Source organism: Oncorhynchus mykiss, chromosome 24 (genome assembly GCF_013265735.2).
Source record: "Oncorhynchus mykiss isolate Arlee chromosome 24, USDA_OmykA_1.1, whole genome shotgun sequence".
NCBI lineage: Eukaryota > Metazoa > Chordata > Actinopteri > Salmoniformes > Salmonidae > Oncorhynchus > Oncorhynchus mykiss.
The window spans coordinates 6,564,132-6,577,128 of record NC_048588.1 but is presented as its reverse complement, the minus strand read 5'-3'; positions in this window follow the sequence as shown (position 1 = coordinate 6,577,128).

The window sequence follows — 12,997 nt, the reverse complement described above, 5'->3', positions numbered from 1 at the left end:
TCTCTTTCTCTCTCTCCCCCTCTCTCTCTCTCGATCTCACATACATGTTGACTCACATTTACCTTACTATTGTACACAACGACATCCCACCAACACATACGGTATCCCCTTCGACATGGCAGGACCCAGCTTTAACAGTGGAGCAGCAGTTTACGTTGGGTACCACTACTGGTTTGAACACCATGTGTTTGTCCCGGATGTGACCACCACGCATCCCCTGCCCTGTTTCGTCCCGCACACCTCTCCCTCCAGTCTGTTTTCGGGCTGTCGGGCACCATAAACGGCAGCGGTTGGGTGAGGGGGAGGAAGAGGAGGATGGGGGACCAAAAAAAAGCAGGGGAGGGAGCTGGGCCTTAAAGGGATGAATGAGACCTACTGTATGTCCACGGGCTCCTGAGTCGACGGCTCTCTCACAAACAGGACTTCACGAAAGCCCAGAACGTCTCATGCACCATAGACAAACTCAAGGTTTTCTCCACAGCACTGGTAGAACGGGCCCATTCTCACATCAACAACATCAAGTGTCCGTGAGATTTGCTTAGAACACCTGTTCCACACCCCACAATTTCCTGAATCTGTAGCTGGGACACAACGTTCAGTACAATTCCTTTCTGGAACTGCCATGATTCTCTATACTGCGTTCTGTATGTTTTTTTTGTCTTCTTAAAATGGCATTTCTGCCAAAAAAGATTTACATTTCTATATGAAATATACTGAACATTGGCCAATTCTCCCTGAACTGGCTTGATCTCAAAGGGGCATGGGCTGGTACAGTGATATAAACCTTACAGGGCCTTCTGAGTTAGTGGAAGAGAAGGGTCCCAGGCTCTCATTATATTGAGACACCTTGGCTCCCAGTCCACCCTCCACATTCCCTCAGGCTCTGATATTTGCATTCTAACATTTACGAAGTGCCTGAAAACATGTCTGCCATGTTGTCCATCTCAACAGACACTCAATGGAATGTTATTTTCAAAGAAGTGGAATGTCCTACCCCGAAATATCTATCTCTTCCCTCCTTCTTTTCTCTCTTCTCTCTAACCCCCCCCCCCCTCTCTCTCACTCCTCTCTGTCAAAACAAACAGATTGAGACCTCTTTTTTATTTATATGGCCTGAACACACGGTGCATGCTGCTCACTTTGCAGCGGGCATTTATAAACAGCTCAAAAGGTATTTTTCTTGAAAGGTATCTGACATAACTAGTGCTGGTTCTCTCTCTGCGTCCTCTCTCTCGCTCTGCGTTCCTGGCAGATAGGATCCTAACCGCTGCTGGGGGAACTTTCCTGGCTCCGTGGGACCCGGGACAATCAATCCTTTCATAGTGGGCAAAAAATTCGGCCCCTGGCTCCATCCTAGCAGTTAGGCCGCAGGGAGAAGTTCTCTAACTCTCACTTTCACTCTCTCAAGCCACCTTGGTTTACAAAGCTACCTTTTTACAGGTTTATATTTAGAACAACTTATTTTTCACCGCTGACCATTTTTTTAGCTACTGGGGTTGTCGTGGAGGAGGATTTTTTTTTGAAAGACATCTCTAAATGGCTTGCTTCGTGCAAACCAATTTGGAAAAGGTTTGGAAGCATGAGGGGGCTGGGTGTGATGGTGCGCTGTGTGTTTCCCGTAAACGAGCTGTGTGCCTTATTCAAAGAGTTGCGGTAAACGCCAAATGAAGATTAGATCAACAAAGACGCTCAGATTCAGGGGGATTTGAGATGAGTGTCGGTATTCAGTATATCTGAGGACGACCTCGCCGTGCCAAACTCAGACTGGAAACAGTAAACATCATTGATCATCAAAACATACATCACTGCTTCACATCCTGAATGAAAGACATACTGTCGGTAATGAAAGTGATCATTGCTTCCCATACCTTCGCATAGGTAGGACACAGACCTATCAAGTCAATGATAAGCAAGGCCGGATTCACTTAGGAATAAACCACAGCATAAAACCTTTTGGGTTGCTAGAAATTCACTTCATACAACCCACCATCCTTTTGTTTTTGCTTTAAATAGCCTTCTGTCTTACGCAACCACACCAAACACACAAATTTGAGGGTTTTGGATTTGCGTTCACTGTGTTACGTCCAGTCTGACCTTTGCGCTACTATCTTTTGAGTGGCTCTCAATCTCAACATTACAAATGAAATATCAGACATCTGATCAAAACATTGAATCAAGGAGTTTGACATGGAAAACAAATGTCAAAAACAAAAAGAAGTCCTAGCAGTCCAGTCTGTAGGCGAATGAGAATCCCTCTGTCGACTGTAGAGGAGGTAGAAGGCCTGGGGCAGCTAGCTGGATGCCTGGCTGCAGGCTGCGAGGAGGGGTGGGTGATCCTGTTCTCAGGAGCTGTCTTGCATCCTGGTGTCACGTAATACTTTTTTTTCTTCCAGGAACCTGTGAGGATTTTCACTGCGCTAACAATGTGTACTCATTCATGACTCACCGTCACTTATCCCTCACACAACCCACTGGCTTTCTCTCTCTCTCTCTCTCTCTCTCTCTCTCTCTCTCTGTCTCTCTCTCTCTCTCTCTCTACCACAGTAATGTGTGCTGTTAAAAAGAACTCTCTGTGTGCAGGCCTTTTTTCAAACTCACCATTATATCTCCTTATGAAGGTGTGCCTATGGTGTAGCATAATCATACTCTCAAAATGAAACCCCAGAGGATTATTTGATGTTACATGCATGAATCAGGTGATGCTGTTGTTCTCCTCTGTCTCTTTGGCTTTACTCTATCAATATGGGGGCCATTTTCCTTGCTGTTTGCGGCTGGCTGATGTCAATTGTTTCCCCTGTGTAACAAATGTATTATGACCTGTGGTTCAATTTTGCACTTGTCCTTCTTGAATCTGACGTTGGCCAAATGGTGGTATCCACGTGTAAGACCAAAAATGTGTGGCCACATCAGATTCAGGCCACTCCATCAGAAGAGGGCAGTAGTCAGGGGCAAAAATGTTGGTTTTGCACATGGCTGCCGAAATCCTTCATGTCCGGCAGGGCAGGGCACACAGGCTGGTTCTGTTCAGAGTTTCTTTCAGGGGTCTTTTAATTCCACAGGCAGCCGGAGGAGACAGAATTAGTGATACAGTGGGTGATTTTTCACTGCTAAAGGTTCAGGGCTCCAAACCAAATAAATAACACAGATGAATTTACTGTTTTTTTTCCTCTGGTCCACGCTGAAAAAAACCTTCCCCACATTCGACATAAATAGAAGAATAAATAGGAAAGCATAGAGTGGCATAGAGTGGCAATTTAAAGGTTATGGTTGAACTTCCACAGGTCAGACAAGTTCTCAGACTTTACCCAGCGCAAACACCTCAATTGGCCCAATGTAACATTTCTACCTTAAATAGTTTTTTTGTATTGTCAGGAAGGAAATCACCCTTTATTTGAATGTAATAAATGGAGGGTAGTGAATTTTACTTCTCTCGCAAATTACATATACCAGCTGAATGGCCTTTGGACACAGGCTTCCCAAGTCTATCAATGGGTGAATTATGTGTCCAGTTTAAGGCCATGCTTTCTAGTCCATTTAAAGAGGAGAAATAACACGTCTCACCACAGTTATACTTCAGGAACCTGGGAAGGAGACGGGCACAGAAACAGCCACTGGAAGGTACAGTTGGTGCAGCGACGTCCTTAGACAGTTTCCTTCAAAACATCCGCTCCATGAATTAGACATCTTATTTGCAGAGCCCCCCCCCCCCCCCCCCCCCACCGTCTTGACCACCTCCCTCTTCTGTCCAACTCTCTCTGGAATAAATACCCTGGTGTGTTTCCCTACTCGAAGCTGGGTAGAGAGACACCAACACTAAGCTCTTTGTACACTATACATATAAAATGAAAATATAATTACATTCCTTCAATTGCATCGTATATTCCTTTGTATGGGCAGGGGGGGGGGCAGGTGAGATGTACTGTGGACATTGATACGGTAACTCATAGGGGGTGTAGATATAGTTATAGGCCTTATTAAAGAGCACCTCCTCAGTCTGCCTTTACAGGGCTGTGATCGGAACATTGGGATGAAAGCAAATTAATATGCAAGTTCTTTGATATATCGTCATGAATGCAAGCATCAGATTCAAAGTCATTACTTGGTTTTGCCACAAAATAGTCCAATATCCATTTAGAATTGAATAAGCACTTGGTAACATTGTTGGTAAGCATGACTTACTGTTGTGTAACTTGGCTTTGGAATAATAGTTTTGATTCAGTTTCTACTACTCCCCCAACAGGTGCAGGGTGATTAGTAATGTGATGTCATGAGAATATTGTTTTTCCCTCTCTCTCTCTCTCACCTCATGTTGTCTCTCACTTCTTCTTCAACTACTTCCATTACACACTTTCCTCTTCACCTCTACCTCAATCTCTCCCTCACTCTTTCTTGCTCTCTCACTCTTTCTGTCTATCTCCATTTCCTCCTTCCTCCCTCTCTCCCTCTTTCTCTTTCTCTCTCTCCTTCTCTCTCTCTCTCTCTCTCTCTCTCTCTCTCCATTGTTGTAGGTACATTCAGGTGTCCCTGCGATAGAGCACTCAGTCTGTGGTTAATGGATAACTCACCGGGCCAAGGCAGCCACGATGAAACGTTGACATTTCCCTCCGATTATTCATCCCCCTTTGTTCTGCAGGCTGGAGTGTTTGCTCACGTCCTGGGCGCTGGGCGGAGGCAGGGGGGACCTATCTGAGGCACTCCCCGCTGTTTGTTCGTCCTGTTTGCTCAATATGGGCAGCAGGGCCATGGGGCTGGGGATGGGGCGACCACTGGTTGGGGAGAGAGAAGGGAGACAGCCTGAGACAGTGTCAGAACAGATCCCAAGGTTTAAAACTTAAAGAACCAGCAGTGCAGCAGGTTAACGGATCAGTTCCACAATAACAGAGATTTTTAGGCACAAATTGATAGATTATTGAATGGATATAGCTAGATACCTTGGGCTCCCGAGTGGCGCAGCGGTCCAAGACACTGCATCTCAGTTCAAGAGGCATCACTACAGTCCCTGGTTCAAATCCAGGCTGTGAGTCCCATAGGGAAGCGCACGATTGGCCCAGCGTCGTCCAGGTTTGGCTGGGGTAGGCCGTCATTGTAAATAAGAATTTGTCCTTAACTGACGTGCCTGGTTAAAAAAAAATATGGTAATAGAATAGTACACATTTATACAGCATTATAATGTCAGCTGGAGGTTTGTATCTATGATATAATTTTGCCATTTTGGGATGTACAGTACCTCAACATTTTATGTAACTCTACAGTAAACAATGCACAAACTTACAATATATTCACTAAATTACAGTTCATACAATATTGGCGTGTGATTCACATTGACGCACTTTAATTCAACATTTCAATGAGCGCACATTTTCTCTTGGGCCTAGATAAGGTCTTTATGACTCTTATTGAGGCGGTGCATGTAAAACAAGCCAATAGCTGACCCTCAAAATACCCATCTGCCATAAGGAGAAGCTTCCTCTCACTCCCTCAACACAGTACGTGAAGCCGGTTGTTCTCAGACACATTTTCTAGATGACATAAAACGGCTCTATAATCGATTATAGTTGGCTGGTGGCTAAGAGAGGAATTAGCCTCTGGTCTGTGTGAGCCTAGCCCTCCCTTGTGTTATCGCCTCTGTGAGGGGGCGGGTCCATAGTTCCAGATAGCCAGTGGGAGACTCTCCAGATAATTTAATCACCTGGGTGAGGGATAGGGGGCAGGGAGTGGGGGACAGCAGGGGGACAAGCTCAGGTAGATCACTCACATCCAGAGCCGGGGCCAAAACAATGCCTGGCTGCTCAGAGTAAGAGGAGAGTGGATGATCGGGTTGACTGGTATTGTGTCCACTATTTGCTCATTTACTCACCTGGCAGATAGCTCTATCTGTGAATGGATGGCTGGGATGAGGGTTTTAGCCCACTCACAATGCCTGGCTCAGGGATTAGGCAGCAGCAGGGCTAGGATGCATAGTGTTAGGAGATGAAAAGGTTATCAAATGGTATGAATAATATGGAGTATATGGAATTTATTGAATATACTATTAATGGCACAGTCTTTATATTCTGTGTGGGCTGTTATTGTACAGTACGGTTCTAGATGCTTCCCTGAACCAGTTGTAGATGTATCCATTTACAATGGGTTTTCCCATTTAACAGCATCAGTTACACTTCAAAACTTTGTGATTGAACCTAAAAGTTTCTACACTCTGAGAAAGAAATGTGCTATCTAGAACCTAAAATATTTATTTGGCTGTCCCCATAGGATAACCCTTTGAAGAACCCTTTTGGGTTCCATGTAAAAACCCTTTCCATAGAGGGTTCTACATGGAACCCAAAAGGGTTCTACTTAGAACCAAAAAGGGTTCTACCTGGAACCAAAAAGGGTTCTCCTATGGGGACAGCCGAAGAACCCTTTTGGAACCCTTTTTTTCTAAGAATGTAGGGTAAATTCAACAGTGCTGCTCATATTATCACCTGATGATGGAAGTTTCCCACCTGCCGAGACAACCAGTGCATCCTAGAGTTTGAGAGAAGGCTGTTTGTGTACACCTGATTCTGAGAGAAGCTGGGGGAGAGACACTTGGGGAAGGGTCCACTGTGGCTTTTACAACTGAGTCAACACACTGCTAATTGCTTTTAATGGGATCAGCGAGAAGCCTCTGTGTGAACCTGCCCCGGTCCAGCCCTTGTTTGGTCGTGAGGGCATCGGGTGATTGTCTTCTAGTGCAGGAGTTCTCAAACAGAGGTACTGCAGGGGGTCCCCGGCCAGAACTCCCCCGCACCCAAATTAGTTTTTCTTAAAACAAATCTTTAAAAAATGCTAGCAACATCAGATTAAATTAATTTGTGCAAGGGGTCTGTTAAACAAGTTTAGAGGGTGCATTACAATACCATGTAATATTATTCATCTACATTATAAGCTACAACTTAGATGCACAACATTGCCTGGGAGGGTCACAGGGATCCACAGTGCTCTATCAATGATCCAATGTTCAACTCAATACTGTATTGCACTGTAATTTAAGCTTTAAAACGGCAAAAGTGGCTCTCTGCCCCATGGGAAAATGTGTATAATTGCAGGACATTTGCTTTAAAACAGCAAAATGTTATTTCTGTCCCATGGCAAATGTATAAAATTGCAGGAAATTACCTTGGAAACTGCTAAATGTTATCTCCGATGCGAAGAGGGGGGGGAGGGGGGGGGCATTAAAAATGTTATTATCCAGGGCCCGAGACTTGGTTAGTCCGACAATGCACTGCAGAAGTTATAGTAAAACTCCTACTTTAATGCACTCTAAAGTCAGAGTTGTGCTCTGATTTTAAGGGGGACGTTGATGAATTCGCTATCTTTGTTTAGTGTGTCAACCAGGACAGGGAAGGCACACACACACACATGCACTTGCACGCACATGAACACACACACACACACACACACACACACACACACACACACACACACACACACACACACACACACACACACACACACACACACACACACACAGGTGTGTATGCCTCTCTGCCATAATGTGTAGGCTGTCAAGATTGTGAAGGGTGCAGTGTAACGAGACAATGACTCAGCAAGAAACAACGTGCATTGTGGGAAGGATGCACCTTAAGTTCACAGTGACGTCAACCGCGTGATCCCGCAATCTCTACATCTGGGTTACCCCAGATATATAGGTTATGTATTTTGGAAGTTTTCGATATACAGCATAAGCGTGAACCAGTGGTGTAAAGTACTTAAGTAAAATCACTTGAAAGTACTACTTAAGTAGTTTTTTGGAGTATCTGTATTTTACTTCACTATTTGTATTTTTGGCAACTTTTACTTTTACTTCACTACATTCCTAAAGGAAATGATGTACTTTTTTTCTCCATACATTTTCCCTGATACCCAAAATTACATTTTGAATGTTTAGCAGTACAATAAAATGGTCTAATTCACACACTTATCAAAAGAACATCCCTGGTCATCCCTACAGTCTCTTATCTGGTGGACTCACTAAACACATGTTTGGTTTGTAAAATATGTCTGAATGTTAGTGCGTGCCCATGGCTATCCGTAAAAAAATAAAAAATAAAAAAATAATAATGCTGTCCTGTTTGCTTAATATAAGGACTTTGAAATTATTTATACTTTTACTTTTGATACTTAAGTATATTTGATCAATTACATTTACTTTTGATACTTAAGTACATTTAAAATCAAATAATTTTGGTCTTCAACTCAAGTAGTATTTTACTGGATGACTTTCACTTTTGCTTGAGTCATTTTCTATTAAGGTATCTCTACTTTTACTCAAGTATGGTGTGAACCCAAAAAGGGGAAGACGTTATTCATTCAGACTTTTCCCCCCTCTTCTGCATTGCATTGGAATAGTATTGTGAGGAGTACTCGGGAGGGTCTGACTGCTCTCTGGAAATATAGAATGTGCTCTTCATTGTATTTGAACCCAGTTTACCATTGTGAGACTGTTTCGACAGGTGATGTGTGATGTATAACCACTTCATCTATAAACAGTGGTGAGAGTTGGAGGTAATACTAGACCAAGATGTTTGCCAAGCAAATAATAGCACAAACAATAAAGACATTATGATTACCATCACCATTAATGATAGCGGGTTCAATCAGAGAGTACACACATGCACTGTTGAAAGTGTAATTGTTTGGGTTTATCAGTATGATTTCCACCCCTTGTCATGGTGTCTTAATTAGAATAAACAGGAAAGCAATCCAGTCAGTGTTTGGTCTCCAATAATGTCAACAATAATGTGAGATCTGAAACTGAAGAGGGTAGAAGCAGGTATTGTAACATAAATGAAACGCCCATTCACTGTTTACTGAAGTGGTCCAAATCAGGGTCACACAGAGTGTTTCTTGGTCGTCTTAAACAAAACTACATTGAAACAAAAGTAAACATACACTTCAAGCACATGGTTATGGGTAGAAGCAGGTTTGATTTGATTTGATATGATATGGGCTTAACAAAAAATTGGACACCTCTACCAAGTCAGATACAGAGTTGAAATGTATTCAATTTTGAGTTTGCATTCCAATATTCCACTTTATATATATCCCAGAAGACTGAAATATAACAAAACTGTTTGACACAGGAACACCGGATTTGCAGCCTTTTTAAAATGTTATCATTAATTGTGAAAAATATGAATGACAATCCACCCATGAGGCCACTAGGTCATTTGATTGCAGGAAAGGGCTACGATCCATGAACTCAGCTCTGTAGATGATGTAAACCTCCATATTCAGACAGAATGATTAATTGCGCCGCAAATTACATTACAGCTCACTACTGATCCACGGACAGTTCATTTTCCTAGGCCAATGTAGTGGTTATGACCTGACACTGGGAAAAGGTCTGTAGCAACAGTTAATGTAATAACAGTAGTCCATTTAATAACTGTAATATTTTTTCTCTAATAAAATTGGTTATAATAGCGGGCTGATTCTGCTAGTGTGTCCGTTTTCTTTTCCCTTCACTGATCTGAACTTTTTTCGTACGTAATGTTTTCGCCATTGTTTCCTATGACCGAATAGAGCTTCTGGACATCAGAAAACCGATCACTAACCTCTTTTGGATGAAGATTTCTACTTCAACGAGTCGGCGGAGCTAGACATACTGCTCACCCCAGACAAGGCCCTAATCCCAACACTCGGAATACAAAGAGACGGTGATATAGAGGCCACCCTGATGAAACTACGGTGGTGAGTAAATAAACCTCCTCTACCCTCTGTTCTAATGGCGAATATACAATCACCCAGAGAACAAACTTGACAACCTCAGTTTGAGACTATCCTGAAGAGCTGTAATGTCTTACGCTTCTCTGAGTCGTGACTGAACAAGGACATGGATTATATACATCTAGCTGTTGTTTATGAAGCATTTGACGAATAAAATGTGATTTGATTTGACAATGTAATAACTTGCCCGGTTAAAGGGTCAATCAGCAGTTGAAACAATCACAAAGCTTACTGCACACCCCTTTTTTGGTTAAAAAAAAAACTCAGGGATGGGGCTAAAGAAATGTAACCTCGCTCAAATGCATAGAGAGAGTTAAAGATGCAAAGACAGATCATCCATAATATTCAAATGATGGTTTTAACCATGTTTTGAGGCTATAAAATGTTTGTTTACATTTATTTTGTTTACAAAAAATGGGTTATTACATTAACCGGTATGTAATCATTTTTGGGATGAATAATGTAATAACTTTAACCGATCATACAGTATAATAGCATAACAAAATCAATGTTTTTATGTAATAACTCCCTCAATTTGATGCACATGCCACCACCCACAGCCAATTATATAACAAACAAACTCATGCACATCATACAGGAATACTCATACATAGAGACACTCACAAGCACACTTTGAAATGCACACACATGCATAGTCATAGACACACACACACACACACACACACACACACACACACACACACCAAAGTAAGACATTGAAATGTATACACACACACATACACACCCGGGAAACATTGGCAATCGTAATAATAACACCTTTGTGAAACCATTCATTAATACGGAATGTGATTTCCAAAATAAAAGTCTCAATAGAACACAACTTTACTTAGGCCGGGATTCAATCTGATAACGTGATAAAATGTTAAACGATTAACGTAATAACTTTTTCTGACTATAATTACGTTATCCGGTGGTTATTTCATGTAGGGCAATTGGTGTCATTTTAAAATGTGTTAAATTCCTCCAGATATTTCTACTATAAAATGACTTGTAATACTGTAATGAAAACAGGACTTTTATTTCAAAGATTACATATGATTGATGTTGTATTAACGTGGGATGAAGGTTCATTTGAATGATACTGCAACATTCATGAACAACTTCATAAAGGTTTTATGCATTATGTTTACCCCTTTTGGTATTGCAAAAACAAACATACTGAGTAGTGAAATACAGTTGAAGTTGGAAGTTTACATACACTTAGGTTGGAGTCATTAAAACTCTTTTTCAACCACTCCACACATTTCTTGTTAAACAAACTATTGTTTTGGCAAGTCGGTTGGGACGTCTACTTTATGCATGACACAAGTCATTTTTACAACAATTGTTTACAGACAGATTATTTCATTTATAATTCACTGTATCACAATTCCAGTGGGTCAGAAGTTTACATACACTAAGTTGACTGTGCCTTTAAAGAGCTTGCAAAATTCCAGAAAATTATGTCATGGCTTTAGAAGCTTCTGAAAGGCTAAATGACATAATTTGAGTCAATTGGAGGTGTACCTGTGGATGTATTTCAAGGCCTACCTTCAAATGCAGTGCCTCTTTGCTTGACATCATGGGAATCTCAAAAGAAATCAGCCAAGACCCCAGAAAAAAAATGGTAGACCTCCACAAGTCTGGTTCATCCTTGGGAGCAATTTCCAAACACGTGAAGGGACCGCGTTCATCTGTACTAACAATAGTACGCAAGTATAAACACCATGGGACCACCCAGGCGTCACACCGCTCAGGAAGGAGGCGCATTCGGCCTCCTAGAGATGAACGTACTTTGGTGCGAAAAGTGCAAATCAATCCCAGAACAACAGCAAAGGACCCTGTGAAGATGCTGGAGGAAACAGGCACAAAAGTATCTATATCCACAGTAAAACGAGTCCTATATCGACATAACCTGAAAGGCCGCTCAGCAAGGAAGAAGCCACTGCTCCAAAACCGCCATAAAAATCTAGACTACGGTTTGCAACTGCACATGGGGACAAAGATTGTACTTTTTGGAGAAATGTCCTCTGGTCTGATGAAACAAAAATCTAACTGTTTGGCCATAGTGACCATCGTTATGCTTGGAGGAAAAAGGGGGATGGTTGCAAGCCGAAGAACACCATCCCAACCGTGAAGCACGGGGGTGGCAGCATCATGTTGTGGGGGTGCTTTGCTGCAGGAGGGACTGGTGCACTTCACAAACTAGATGGCATCATGAGGAAAGAAAATGATGTGGATATATTGAAAAAACATCTCAATACATCAGTCAGGAAGTTAAAGCTTGGTTGCAAATGGGTCATCCAAATGGACAATGACCCCAAGCATACTTGGGGTCTTGATCCAAGATGGCATAGCAGTCAGACGTCCTTGTCCTGTCGTGTTCCTTGTATGTATCGTTTTACATATTTTTCCGTTGCATATCCTTTAAAATATTTTGCTAAACCTCATCATCTAAATACTCTCCTGCAACCCACCTCACCCAATGTGGCGTGGATCTGCTTTTTTTTCCTAAAGTATTTATATTTACTTCGGATCTGGAATCCCTCAACTGAAGCTAGCCAGCTAACTATCAGATATCAGTCAGCAAACCATTGCCAGCGGTCATCAGCTAACCTTCAGCTCGGAAAGCTCTCGCCAGTTCGAACAACGTGACTCTAACCAGAGCATAACGGACCTGTTATTTTTATCCCCTGTTATTTTTATCCTACCGCAAACTGAACATTTTCATCTGGATCTTCACAACTAGCTAACCGCAATCCCGGATGACAACTCCTGGCTAGCATTTCCATCCCAGAGCAAGCACCAATTTAGCTTGAAGCTAGCCCGGCCAGGGCTCCTGTGCTACCACCGAAGCATACTTCTGGGCTACAATATCGGCCTGCTAGCTACCTAGAGCTACTTGGAACCCTACTAATTCCACGACTGGTCTATCAACGTCACCGCACAAAGAGGCAAAAACAGACTTACCCCCATCGTGACACCCCCCCCCCCCCAAAGGCTAACTTTCTAGCCCCTGCTATCTGTTTGCTTGCTAACTGCTAAACTGCCGGGCCCTGGTCTGCTAACTACTAGCTTGCCTGCCCGGTCTGCTAACTGCTAGCCCTTGCTAACTGCTTGCTTGCTAACCAGGTCTGCTAACTGCTAGCTAGCCCTGGTCTACTAGCTGCTAGCTTGTTTAGCTCCAGCCTACTAACTGTTAGCTTGTTAGCCTGCTAACTGTCTGAATCGCCGTGTCCCCAGC